The sequence below is a fragment of the Melanotaenia boesemani genome, chromosome 3, assembly GCF_017639745.1.
Source record: "Melanotaenia boesemani isolate fMelBoe1 chromosome 3, fMelBoe1.pri, whole genome shotgun sequence".
Lineage (NCBI taxonomy): Eukaryota > Metazoa > Chordata > Actinopteri > Atheriniformes > Melanotaeniidae > Melanotaenia > Melanotaenia boesemani.
The window spans coordinates 6548441-6558471 of NC_055684.1; the positions used below are offsets into that span (position 1 = coordinate 6548441).

Genomic DNA, 10031 nt, shown 5'->3' on the forward strand with positions numbered 1-10031 from the left:
CGTGAAGACGCAGCTGACCGACCTTTCTGAGCACATTCGAGCAGAAATGTTCGGCTTGGTTTACCTAACATGAAACTGTGAATCCGTCCGACGCACACCGAGCTACTGCGGCAAAAACGGGACACCAAACACCCGTTACTGGATCAAAACCAGCCGAGACCAGCTTTAAAATCCTCCTGGAGAGCTACATCGCTGCTGGTTCTGGTCCCAGTTCCAGTTATGCAACAGAGAGGGAGGATGAGGAGCAGCCAGGAAGAAGGAGGCTGACGGCTTGTTTACCTTGCAGTGATAAAGCTCGTCTTCAGTCCGGGAACCCGCTGTCGGTGCGCACGAGACGAAGCGATGCGCAGCGCGAGCGTCACTCTGATGATGAAAGCGAGCCTTGACTGGTCCACACGGCTCAGTTCTGTCTGCTTCTCAGGTCCACTGCTGCTCCTCTGCAGGACCAGGTCTGACTGAAGCTGGATTCAAGGACGGAGCCCCCTCCCTCTAATTCATCCTCCCCTCCTCATCCCTCATTTCTTTCATTCACCTTCTGCTCCAATCACACCCCTGTCAAGTCCACCAGAAAAACACAGCAACTTCCGGTCTGCATCCTACACAATGTAGCATGCTAAATATCCATCCATCCATCCATCCATCCATCCATCCATCCATCCATCCATCCATCCATCATTTTTAAAATTAAAATTAAAATTAAATTAAATAGCTAAAAATACATAAATAAATAAACAACTCAAGCCAAGTTTTGGGTCAGTGTTGCTCCTCTTCTAGTTTAAATTTCAGAGAAGAAATCCTTGTTTCTGCTTCAGTTTCCAGCAGCATTAAGCAGTATTTCCTTTATTCTTAATTTCTCATTTATTTTTTTATTATAAATAAAATAAGACCTCTCCTCGTGTTTGACCTGCTCATAATGAACCTTTTACATTGAAGGCAAAGTCGACCAGCTTCCGGCAGATTTCTCGTCGCTCTGAGCAACTTGAGCCAGATTCTCAGACGCAGAGGAGGCAGTTTGCACCTCCCTTTGTTGTTGCCTCCACTGCCTGGAAGTGAGGCAGGAGCAGCGGCAGGTGCTGTCTGCTCTGCCCGCCTCCACCCCTCTACTCCCCGGGGAGCAAAGAGGAGAAACAGCAAGACCATATGCTGGGCTGATATTACACACACACTTTAAATATACACACACTTTGAATATCCCCTTTAATTTATTATTAAAATGCATATATACTACTTTATATGCACATACTGCAAATGTAACCATACACTGAACACACTGAAATCAGACCTCAGTCTATTTTCACTCCTTACAACCAGTTATTAAACTCTCTGTAAAACCACTTTATATTAAATAAAATGCATATTAATTGGTTTAAATATTAAAATACATCTTTATTTTTAATGTTGTGACTCGTAAAATAACCCACATGAATGTAATGACTAGAGTGTAATGGTTATAATTAGCTGATTTTTATTATTACTACCATTAATAATAATAATAATAATAATAACCAGGTCATGTTTCAGCATGGATCGGATTTTGTTAATCAGAAGTGTGACTCCATCACTCTGATGAAGTCATCTTTATTTTCTCATTTCATGCACAGGACAACTCAAAATCTAACAGGTTACAGTGACTGTAAGTACGAGGATCAGAGAGGGTTCAAATAAACTGAATAATTTTTGGTATTTTTAATAGGACAGAAGTTGATTGAGCGATGTCTGAAAGATGTGTGAATTTGTAATATTTTTTTAGCGGTTTTTGGGAGAGGACTGTTTTGTTGTCTAATGACCTGCTATGGCGGTACATTTGTCCCCAGTCTCTTGGTCAGCTTTGAGAAAAATTTAAGTAGGAATTTGAAAGTTCTTCTAGAGAAACATTTTCTTATAAATAATCATTCCGTATGAGGAAACACAACCAGAATGGAGGCTGGAAACTGAAGAAAAATGGCCTGAAAGGAAAAAAGTCCCTGGTGAGCTACAAGGGTTGAATCATTGATTAAATAGGCTGCAGACTCACTATCTCAGTTCATTATCGCTTCCAAGCATTCCAGCCCAGAAAAAATCCAGACTCTGTCCTTTGTTGTCTTTTTCATTTTCATTTGGGTTCTGCATGAAAACAAATCAGCCAAAACCACAAATCATCCACCAGCTTTCAGGTGCTATCTTTCCTGGGCTGGTTGAGTCTTTGTATGTGCTTGTATGAAATTACGTTTACTAAGAGTGATGAGCTGAAGGAGAAAATGAAGTGCATGTGTCTGATTAAATCCAGTTTTCAGACGGCTGTTTCTGGAAGTGACAGAATATAAAACATGTTTTATGAGCTGGGAGTTTCACTGCTGAGCCATAAATTAACTGAGTCTATTTTGATGACTCAGAAATAATTTGAACAGCAGAACCTGACAGATCATTCTGAAAAAGAAATGTCCTCTATTTAGTTTAACTGGCACATAAATCTGAAGGGAAGCAGTGACACAAGGGAGTGTGTGACTGCTGTAAGTTTGCTCATAACATTTGGCAACTTGTTTGGATGGATCTTATCTAAAAAGCAGAAACAATTCTAGAATAAATGAGAATAGTCAGGCAGGGAAGAGGCTAGAGAGTTGGCCAGGGTGGCACATGGTAGTGTGTAACTGTGGGGTGAGTTGTGATGGATGGCTTACCGTTTAGGTGATCTACAGAAGGTTTTCAGGCATTTATATCCCGTCCAGGAGGTTTATAATCCAGCTGCAAAATGTAGTTTATTTAGAGACTCTATCTGGTAAATCCACAATGAGTGATCCATGTCAACACCACTATTGTATTTTCACAATAAAAATAAGTTAAGAAACCTCTGTTTTGACCCACAAATGATGATGTAGTCATCTTCTGTCAAACTTTCCACCAATCAGCTTAAACTGATGGTCATGTTCAATCAGGAGCAGCCAAAGATCAACAACTGATTTTGATGCACAGTGGCGCTAAAAATCAGCTGAGTTGGTTTTGTGAGGATAGCAGGTAAATAGTAGCGAAAATAACTGTAAACGAGGAAAAAGTGTAAATATGTAAATAGTTTCTGTTGTGTGTTTGTTTCAATGACAACATTTTTCTCCTGAAAGCCAAGACTTGAGAGAATGATGCAGATGAGAAAAGGCTTGGTCACTGTTGATCTGTGTGTTATTTCTACAAAGTTCTGTTAGTAATAACTTCTGCTTTCTTTTTCTGGTTGGTCTTTATTTATTTTTATATTGATACATTTATTTTACACTCTTTTAGCCTTATAATCTGACAACTGAGGCTGCCCTGAAACATAATGCTGGGATGTTGACTGGGATTAAAAGGTTTGAGCTTCTACGTGTCTTTTTACAATGGCTTTGAGTTTTAAGGGTTAATCAGGAGGCTGGACAGAAGCAGCTCCTGAAATGAGGACAAGCAACTTGATCAGTGCTTTGGGCATTTTTTATCTCATGTGTCATTAGTATGCAGTAATAGATGTTATGTGTCTAATTTTCTTTTCATGTAGTTAAACTAACTCACCAATGTTTGGGACAAAGTACAGGATGGGCTGTCCCCGTGGGGTACACCGCGGGGGGAGAAGACTGTGCAACGCTACAGAAAGCTAACACAGGACATGGTTTGTATGATGCGCTCTGGTTTCTGAAAAGCTGCTTGTAGAACCAATCTTGGTTAAAGTACATGTGGAGCTTGAGGAGAACCTCGTCACTGGGACCACATAAAGTCTAAAACCAGTACTGATATAAAATTAAACTAAATGAACTGGGAAAAAATGAATGAAAAGAAATGTACTTTTTAATCACAAAGAAAACTGCAATAATTTGACTGGAAGATATCTAAGTATGGACAGAATGTTGATATCTCCATTCCTACACATTAGAACACTAACAAAACTGAACTTTAGACTTCAGTTACAACAAGAATAAGGTCAAAACTTTATATTAGATAATAAAAACATTTGAGTTGAACATTTTTTTATCTACAGAATCATATATTCCACATGAAATGATTTACGGTCAGATTGTCACTGAAAGAGGTTTTAAATCAACACATGTAAAAAGAAATCTACATGACGAGCAGAAGAAGTGGATCTCCAGATCTTTTGTTCTTGTCCCTTTTTCCAGTCTGGCACCCTGACCGATGCCTTATTTGGTCATGTTTTCTGTCATTTCTCTACCTCTCTGCTCACAGCGATCAGCCAATTATTAACCAAATCAGTTTCACCAGGAGATCCATGTCTATCCATCTATGTCCCTTACCAGATTGTCTACAACCCTGACTTCAGCTAGCAACTCTCCGCATTCAGCATTCTGAATCTGGAGCCTCACCTCCGTTCTGGGCCTGATCCTCATCTCTGCCTCTGGACCCTGAATGTTTGGTGAGTTTGTTGATGCCTGACCACTGACTGTTCTTAAACCAGGATCTCTGGATTGGGAGTTTTTAGATTCTGTCTTCATGTCTATACTGTCTATGAGGCTCTGGCTCTGATCTCAGACCTATTCTAGTTCTGTTTGAACCTGGATCAGTCTGTGCTTCTACCTGTCCTGGTTTGTGCACCTGGCTATGAATTTTATGGATTAAGGGTGTGGATCTTGTTTTGGATATTTGGATTCTCTCCTCTTGTCCAAACATGGTTCAATCTCTTCAAGTTTATATTCCTTAGCTGTCCCTGCTGTCTGACTCGGCTCCATTACCCAAAATGAACTCCTTACCTTTTGTCCTGTATCATCTACCTTCAGAACTTGTACGTACATTAGTTCCTTCAGTCCGCTAAAAAGGATCAGGTTGACATCTTTATTTTTCATTTCCATTCTTACTCTTGAGACTTGCCTTCTAGCCGAAATTACCAACTTACTCCATCCCAGTTTCTACTTATTAGCCCTGTGTACCACTGCATCTGTTCCTGAATCACTTAAAGCTGTAATTCTTTAGTCCATCAGATACTTAATTGTTAAATTTTATATTTACACCTTTTTTGTCTCACAGGTGGAAGGTTGATGGTTTAATCCCAGATTACATGTGGAAGATGCTGAACCTCACATTGCCTCTGATGTCTCACTGGACATGAATGTGTGTGACAGAAAGTTCTAGATGAGTAGGAGACTGTGAATGTGGCTTGTAGTGTAACAGCACTTTGGTAAAATTACGACCAGAGAATTACCGGCCATTCACTGAACGTTCCCAATGACCCTCTCATGGCCTCAGATAACGGACTCTGTCTGTTCTGGTCCTGTTGGATCTCAGTGCTGCCTTCGACACCATTGATCACAACTTTCTTGCTACGGAGGATTGAACATGTTATTGGGACTAAATGAAGCAAATCAGTCTGGTTTAATTACAAGAATGAAAGACCTGAATGACTCTGAGTTTTCTCATAAATTCAGACTATAATTACTATGGATGGAATCACCTTGTCTTCCGGTACTACAGTGGAGAACCTTGGTGTTATTCTGGACCAGGATCTGTCCTTTGACTCACATATAAAACAGGTTTGCAGGATGTCCTGCTTCTGCCGGAGTATTCCCAAAATGAGGAACATCCAGTCTCAGACTGACACAGGAAAACTAGAACCTGGATTTGTTCCTTCCAGATTGGACTGTAATTCCTGATTATTGTTCAGTCCCAGAAATGTTCTGAAAAGTCTCCATCTGATCCAAAATGCTGCATTGAGGGTTCTAATGAGAATCACCATCTGAGATCATATTTCTCCAGGTTTATCTTCTCTTCATTGGCTTCCAGTTAAATCCACAGTAGAATTCAGAATTCTTCTCACATATAAAGCTCTTAGTGGCCAAGCTCCATTGGATCTTACAGATCTCAGAGATTCAGATTTTCCCAGCAGAGCACTTCACTCTCTGGTGCACTTGTGGTTCCCATAGGCTCTAAAAGTGGAATGGGAAACAGATCCTTCAGTTATCAGACCCCTTTCTGTGGAACCAGCTCCCAGTTTGGCTTCAGGAAGCAGACACTGTCTCTACCTTTAACATCAGCCTTCAAACGTTCTTTTCTGATGAATCTTATAGTAGGTCTGGCTTGGTGACCCTCATCCATCCCTGTTATTTCTGCGGCTCTAGGCCGAGTTCAACAGAAGAAATCCTGAAACAAACAATCCTCTTGTGACCTGCAGGGCAATAAAGTGGACAGAAGAAAGATCTGGATGACCTTTGATCATATATTACTAAATGAATCTGTTTTTAATATTTTTTTATTTTCTTTCAGATAAGAGACTATGTTATTTTTAAAAAGCACACACACATCTTACATAAATCATTCAGGCGAGTGGTCAGATCAGTTCGGCCTGGAGGTTGGACAGATGGAAGAATCCGACTGTAAAAACTGTCTGTGTGAAACACTGTGACCTCTGTGCAGAACAGTTGTGAGGAGCTAAATGTTTCTTGAAACTGAGTCATTTCATTTCACAGAAATTGTGAAAACAGACTTCATGTGCACAGCTATGTTGTTTGCTCTGCTGCTTTTATATCATCAGAGCAAAAGAAATATTTGTCAACATAATCAAAAACAGGACTTCCATGGGGACTTCACAGCCAGTCAGGATTGTTATGTGGGCTCTAAAGCGACACTTCCTGTTGGTGTGAATAGCAGCACTTGTCGTATATGTGCCTCTGCAAAATGCTGTTCATGTGTTTTTGGCTTTAATGTGCAAAATTTCTCAACTGTTCTGGCAATAATGGGTGGTAACTATCGCAAAGATGATGAAAAATGGCATGAAGTAAGGTTCTTCTGCAGAACATTGTGCTGTAATTCTGTAATCTGTGTAATTCTAAAGAACATTTCTATGCAACTTTTGGTTATTTGAACCCTTTTTTTAGGTCTGTGCTTGGGATAAATAGGGTTAAAGAGCCAATTATTTTAAGGTAATGGAAAAACACCTTAAAATAATGCCACAAAGCTATTATCAAAAGTATATAGACTATCATCTAAACAAGAAGACTCATTCTCTCTTTCAACTTCAAAATGGGAGGCTGACTTATTCTGTAACTTTAATCAAGATGAATGGTCACAAATATGTTTAAACACCTTTAAACTGATTAAGAATTCAAACATGCAACTAATACAATTCCAAATTCTGCATAGAACTCATTATACAGGACAAAGGATGTTCAGGATGGGTCTGTCACAATCGAACATCTGCTCTCACTGCAATGAAAACACACCTGACAACTATCTCCATGCCTTGTGGTCCTGCACACCTGTCCGCAGGTTCTGGTTTCAGGTATGTGTGGACATGTCAACATGGCTTAAATGTAATATTCCTGCAAACCCCACACTGTGTCTACTAGTTCTATTTGGGTGACATTAACATAGCAATTAACTCTGCACGCATGATCCTTTGTGCATTGCAAAGAAAACTATCCTTGTGAACTGGAAAACCAAAATTAATCTGTGTATTCAGCAGTTTAGTGACACAATGTCCGCCTCCTTAAAACACCAGTTAGCTGAATCTCATTCCCTCTGGTCCCCTGTGATCACTTAGTGTAGGTGGAGGACTGTGACCTTGTCGCTTTGGGGTTTGGAAAATAGCGGGGAGTGACTAGCAGTTGCGGGTTCTTGGTGGTTTCCCATGGTGCGGGAACGGGCTGGTCTGCGGTGGGGGCGGCTCTGGGTCTGGCCCTGTCAGGGGTTGTGGAAGCCAGTGTTTCGGGTCGCCTCATGGCGAGTTGTGAGGCCACTGGTGGCCCTGTACCCTTTGATTGGGCTACCCTGTATGGCCGGTCCCTGGTGGGGCCGGCGGCTGCCGATCTTGGCCTACTGGGGCCTGAGCCCCAAGGCTACTGAGGGCTCTGGCTGGGGGTCTCCGCTGCCACCCTCTGGGTGGGACTGGGGTTGTCTTCGGGATAGGGTAGCTTGGGTTCGTGCTCCGGGGTTGCTGCTGATAGCCCGGGTCTCTGGGCTGCCCTGAGGGGTATTGCACGAAACCAGAATAAAGAAATCCGGGATAATTAAGCAAGCCCAGCTTGACCTCGCTTGAGCGGCCTATCCTGGCTTAATTGGTTGCACGTTTGCTGAGCCAGGATGAGAAGGTGCGGCAAGGTTAAGCCAGGTGAAGATAGTTGGGATAAGTGCGTTTGCACGGCATACTGAAGCAGACCTCACGATCGCTCACAGAATCACCAATGGGAAAATGGATAAAAGTCGCGCATCCTACGTCACGGCCGCTGAACAACAGCTCCTTACGGAGTTCTCTGACGAAGTTAAGGATATTATAAGGAAAAAAGGCAATACCAATGCCATAAGTAAAGAACGCGAGAGAGCCTGGCAGACAAAGTCAGTTAAGTGGTGAAAAACTGTACAATTAATAAACAGTGCTCCACTGGAACTGTCATAATTAGGCTACAATTAAAGGAGTTACTTTTCAAATCCACTAACTGTTGTATACTTTAAGAGTGACAAACAGGTGCATGTTACTCAGGAAATGTAGAGTATGATTAGGTGCAAACAATTATCCACAATGTGTCATTTAATCTATTTTACTCATGTAACGTTTTTATCTATTTTATCTTTCTGTCCTTCATAAAGGACAAACCTGTCTGGCCATAAAAGGACCTGGCAGCAAGAAAAAATTAAATATAAGAACATTTTGCAGGCTGGTAAGTGACTCCAAAGTAGATAACAAATGTGAACAAACGAGGTGAATAGATGAGGTGTCTGCTGACATGTCAATGTCTGTATGATTGTAGCAGTTAAAAAAAAGGCCTATAGAACTGGCACAGGGGGCGGCCCACCAAGCCAGGATGTGACTCCAGCAGAGGAACTGGCACTCCATTTAAATAAAGGGAGGCCAGTGATGGAGGGGATCCAGGGAGGGACAATAACTGACTCTGTCCCAGCCACAGAAACTGTCCGCTTCATACAAGGTACATCACGTACTGCAATTCTACTGCACATGGAACACAATCAAATATAATATAGTGTCTGACTTTGGATAACCTTGCAGTGTCTGGGAACACAATTACACTTTTGGAGCCACCAGAAGATGATCCGGTTAGTACAGTGTCTCGAAATCACAGGCTTGGTATGTTCTGTGAAATCTTAATCCGAGTCCTCTCGCTGCATGTATACGGCAGGAGGAAGGCACATCTGCAGCTGCAGAATGCACGTCTGCAGATGAGGAGACTGTGTCAGTGGAGTCCAGAAGGCTTGAGGCATGTCAGTTTTATGGGATTGGCCTGCTTATTTATTCCATGAAGGATATAAAGTCAGTGATGTGGTGCTAATAGAAAATGTGTAGCAGGACCCGGATGCTGCACAGTCTCCTAAGCAGCCTGGTAACATTGTGAGTATTGGCTAAAGTACATCAACGTGATGAACAAATCCTGCTGTGCTAACTGACATTTCCTTTACAGACTTCACAAACTGTCAGAACGCTTTATTCAGGGCACCTGGAGAGAGAGATAGAGCTGGCAGATGTTAAAAGCTGACTCAAAAAGAGCAAGCTCCAAGGAATGGAGCTGGATCTTGAGATTAAACGCCGGACACTCAGAAAACTGCTGGAAATCCAGTAACCGAAATCTGTATCTCTCAATGACATAGTCATCTCCAAAGGCCAGGGGATGTGAGCTGTCCCCGAAGACTCGTTCACATCTGAATGCTCTTCTGAGGATGCGGGCTTCCTCGTCCAGCACATCCTCCGAAAAAGGGAAAGCCATTATGAAGAGGGAACAGGTGAAGGGGAGTTGGACCTATATATTCTACACTGCCCTTGTCACTGATTTCTTTGAATACACCTTTGTAACCTCATCCGCTGTGTTTTGTAATCTCAATTAATGCAATAAAACACATATTTATAAAACCTCTGACAGCAATTTGACTAGCAGTCTTCATTAGCATAGCAATATAACACTTGGCCTGAGTAATAATACTGCAACTCGAATCCATATAAAAAGGCTGTTGCGATTACGAACAGATTTCAATTAAATGTACAGTGACTGTATATGTAATATTTTAATACTGGATGATTAAAATGACGCGCCATACTTAGGAAGACCATGGACATGCTGTAAAACACATTAATTCCTCACAGA

The 10031-nt window shown here is 41.6% G+C and overlaps 1 protein-coding gene across 3 annotated transcripts in view; it reads right to left on the reverse strand.

Annotated features, from left to right (window-relative positions):
- The window catches only part of cntn2 (contactin 2), a 42305-nt gene extending 41773 nt beyond the window's left edge, over window positions 1-532 (reverse strand). The window contains exon 1 of one of the 3 annotated variants that reach the window (XM_041981289.1): window positions 280-532. The gene's annotated coding sequence lies outside the window, so the exon portion shown is untranslated. The other 2 variants (XM_041981291.1, XM_041981290.1) reach the window with 2 other exon arrangements.
- Between the last annotated feature and the right edge of the window lie 9499 nt (window positions 533-10031).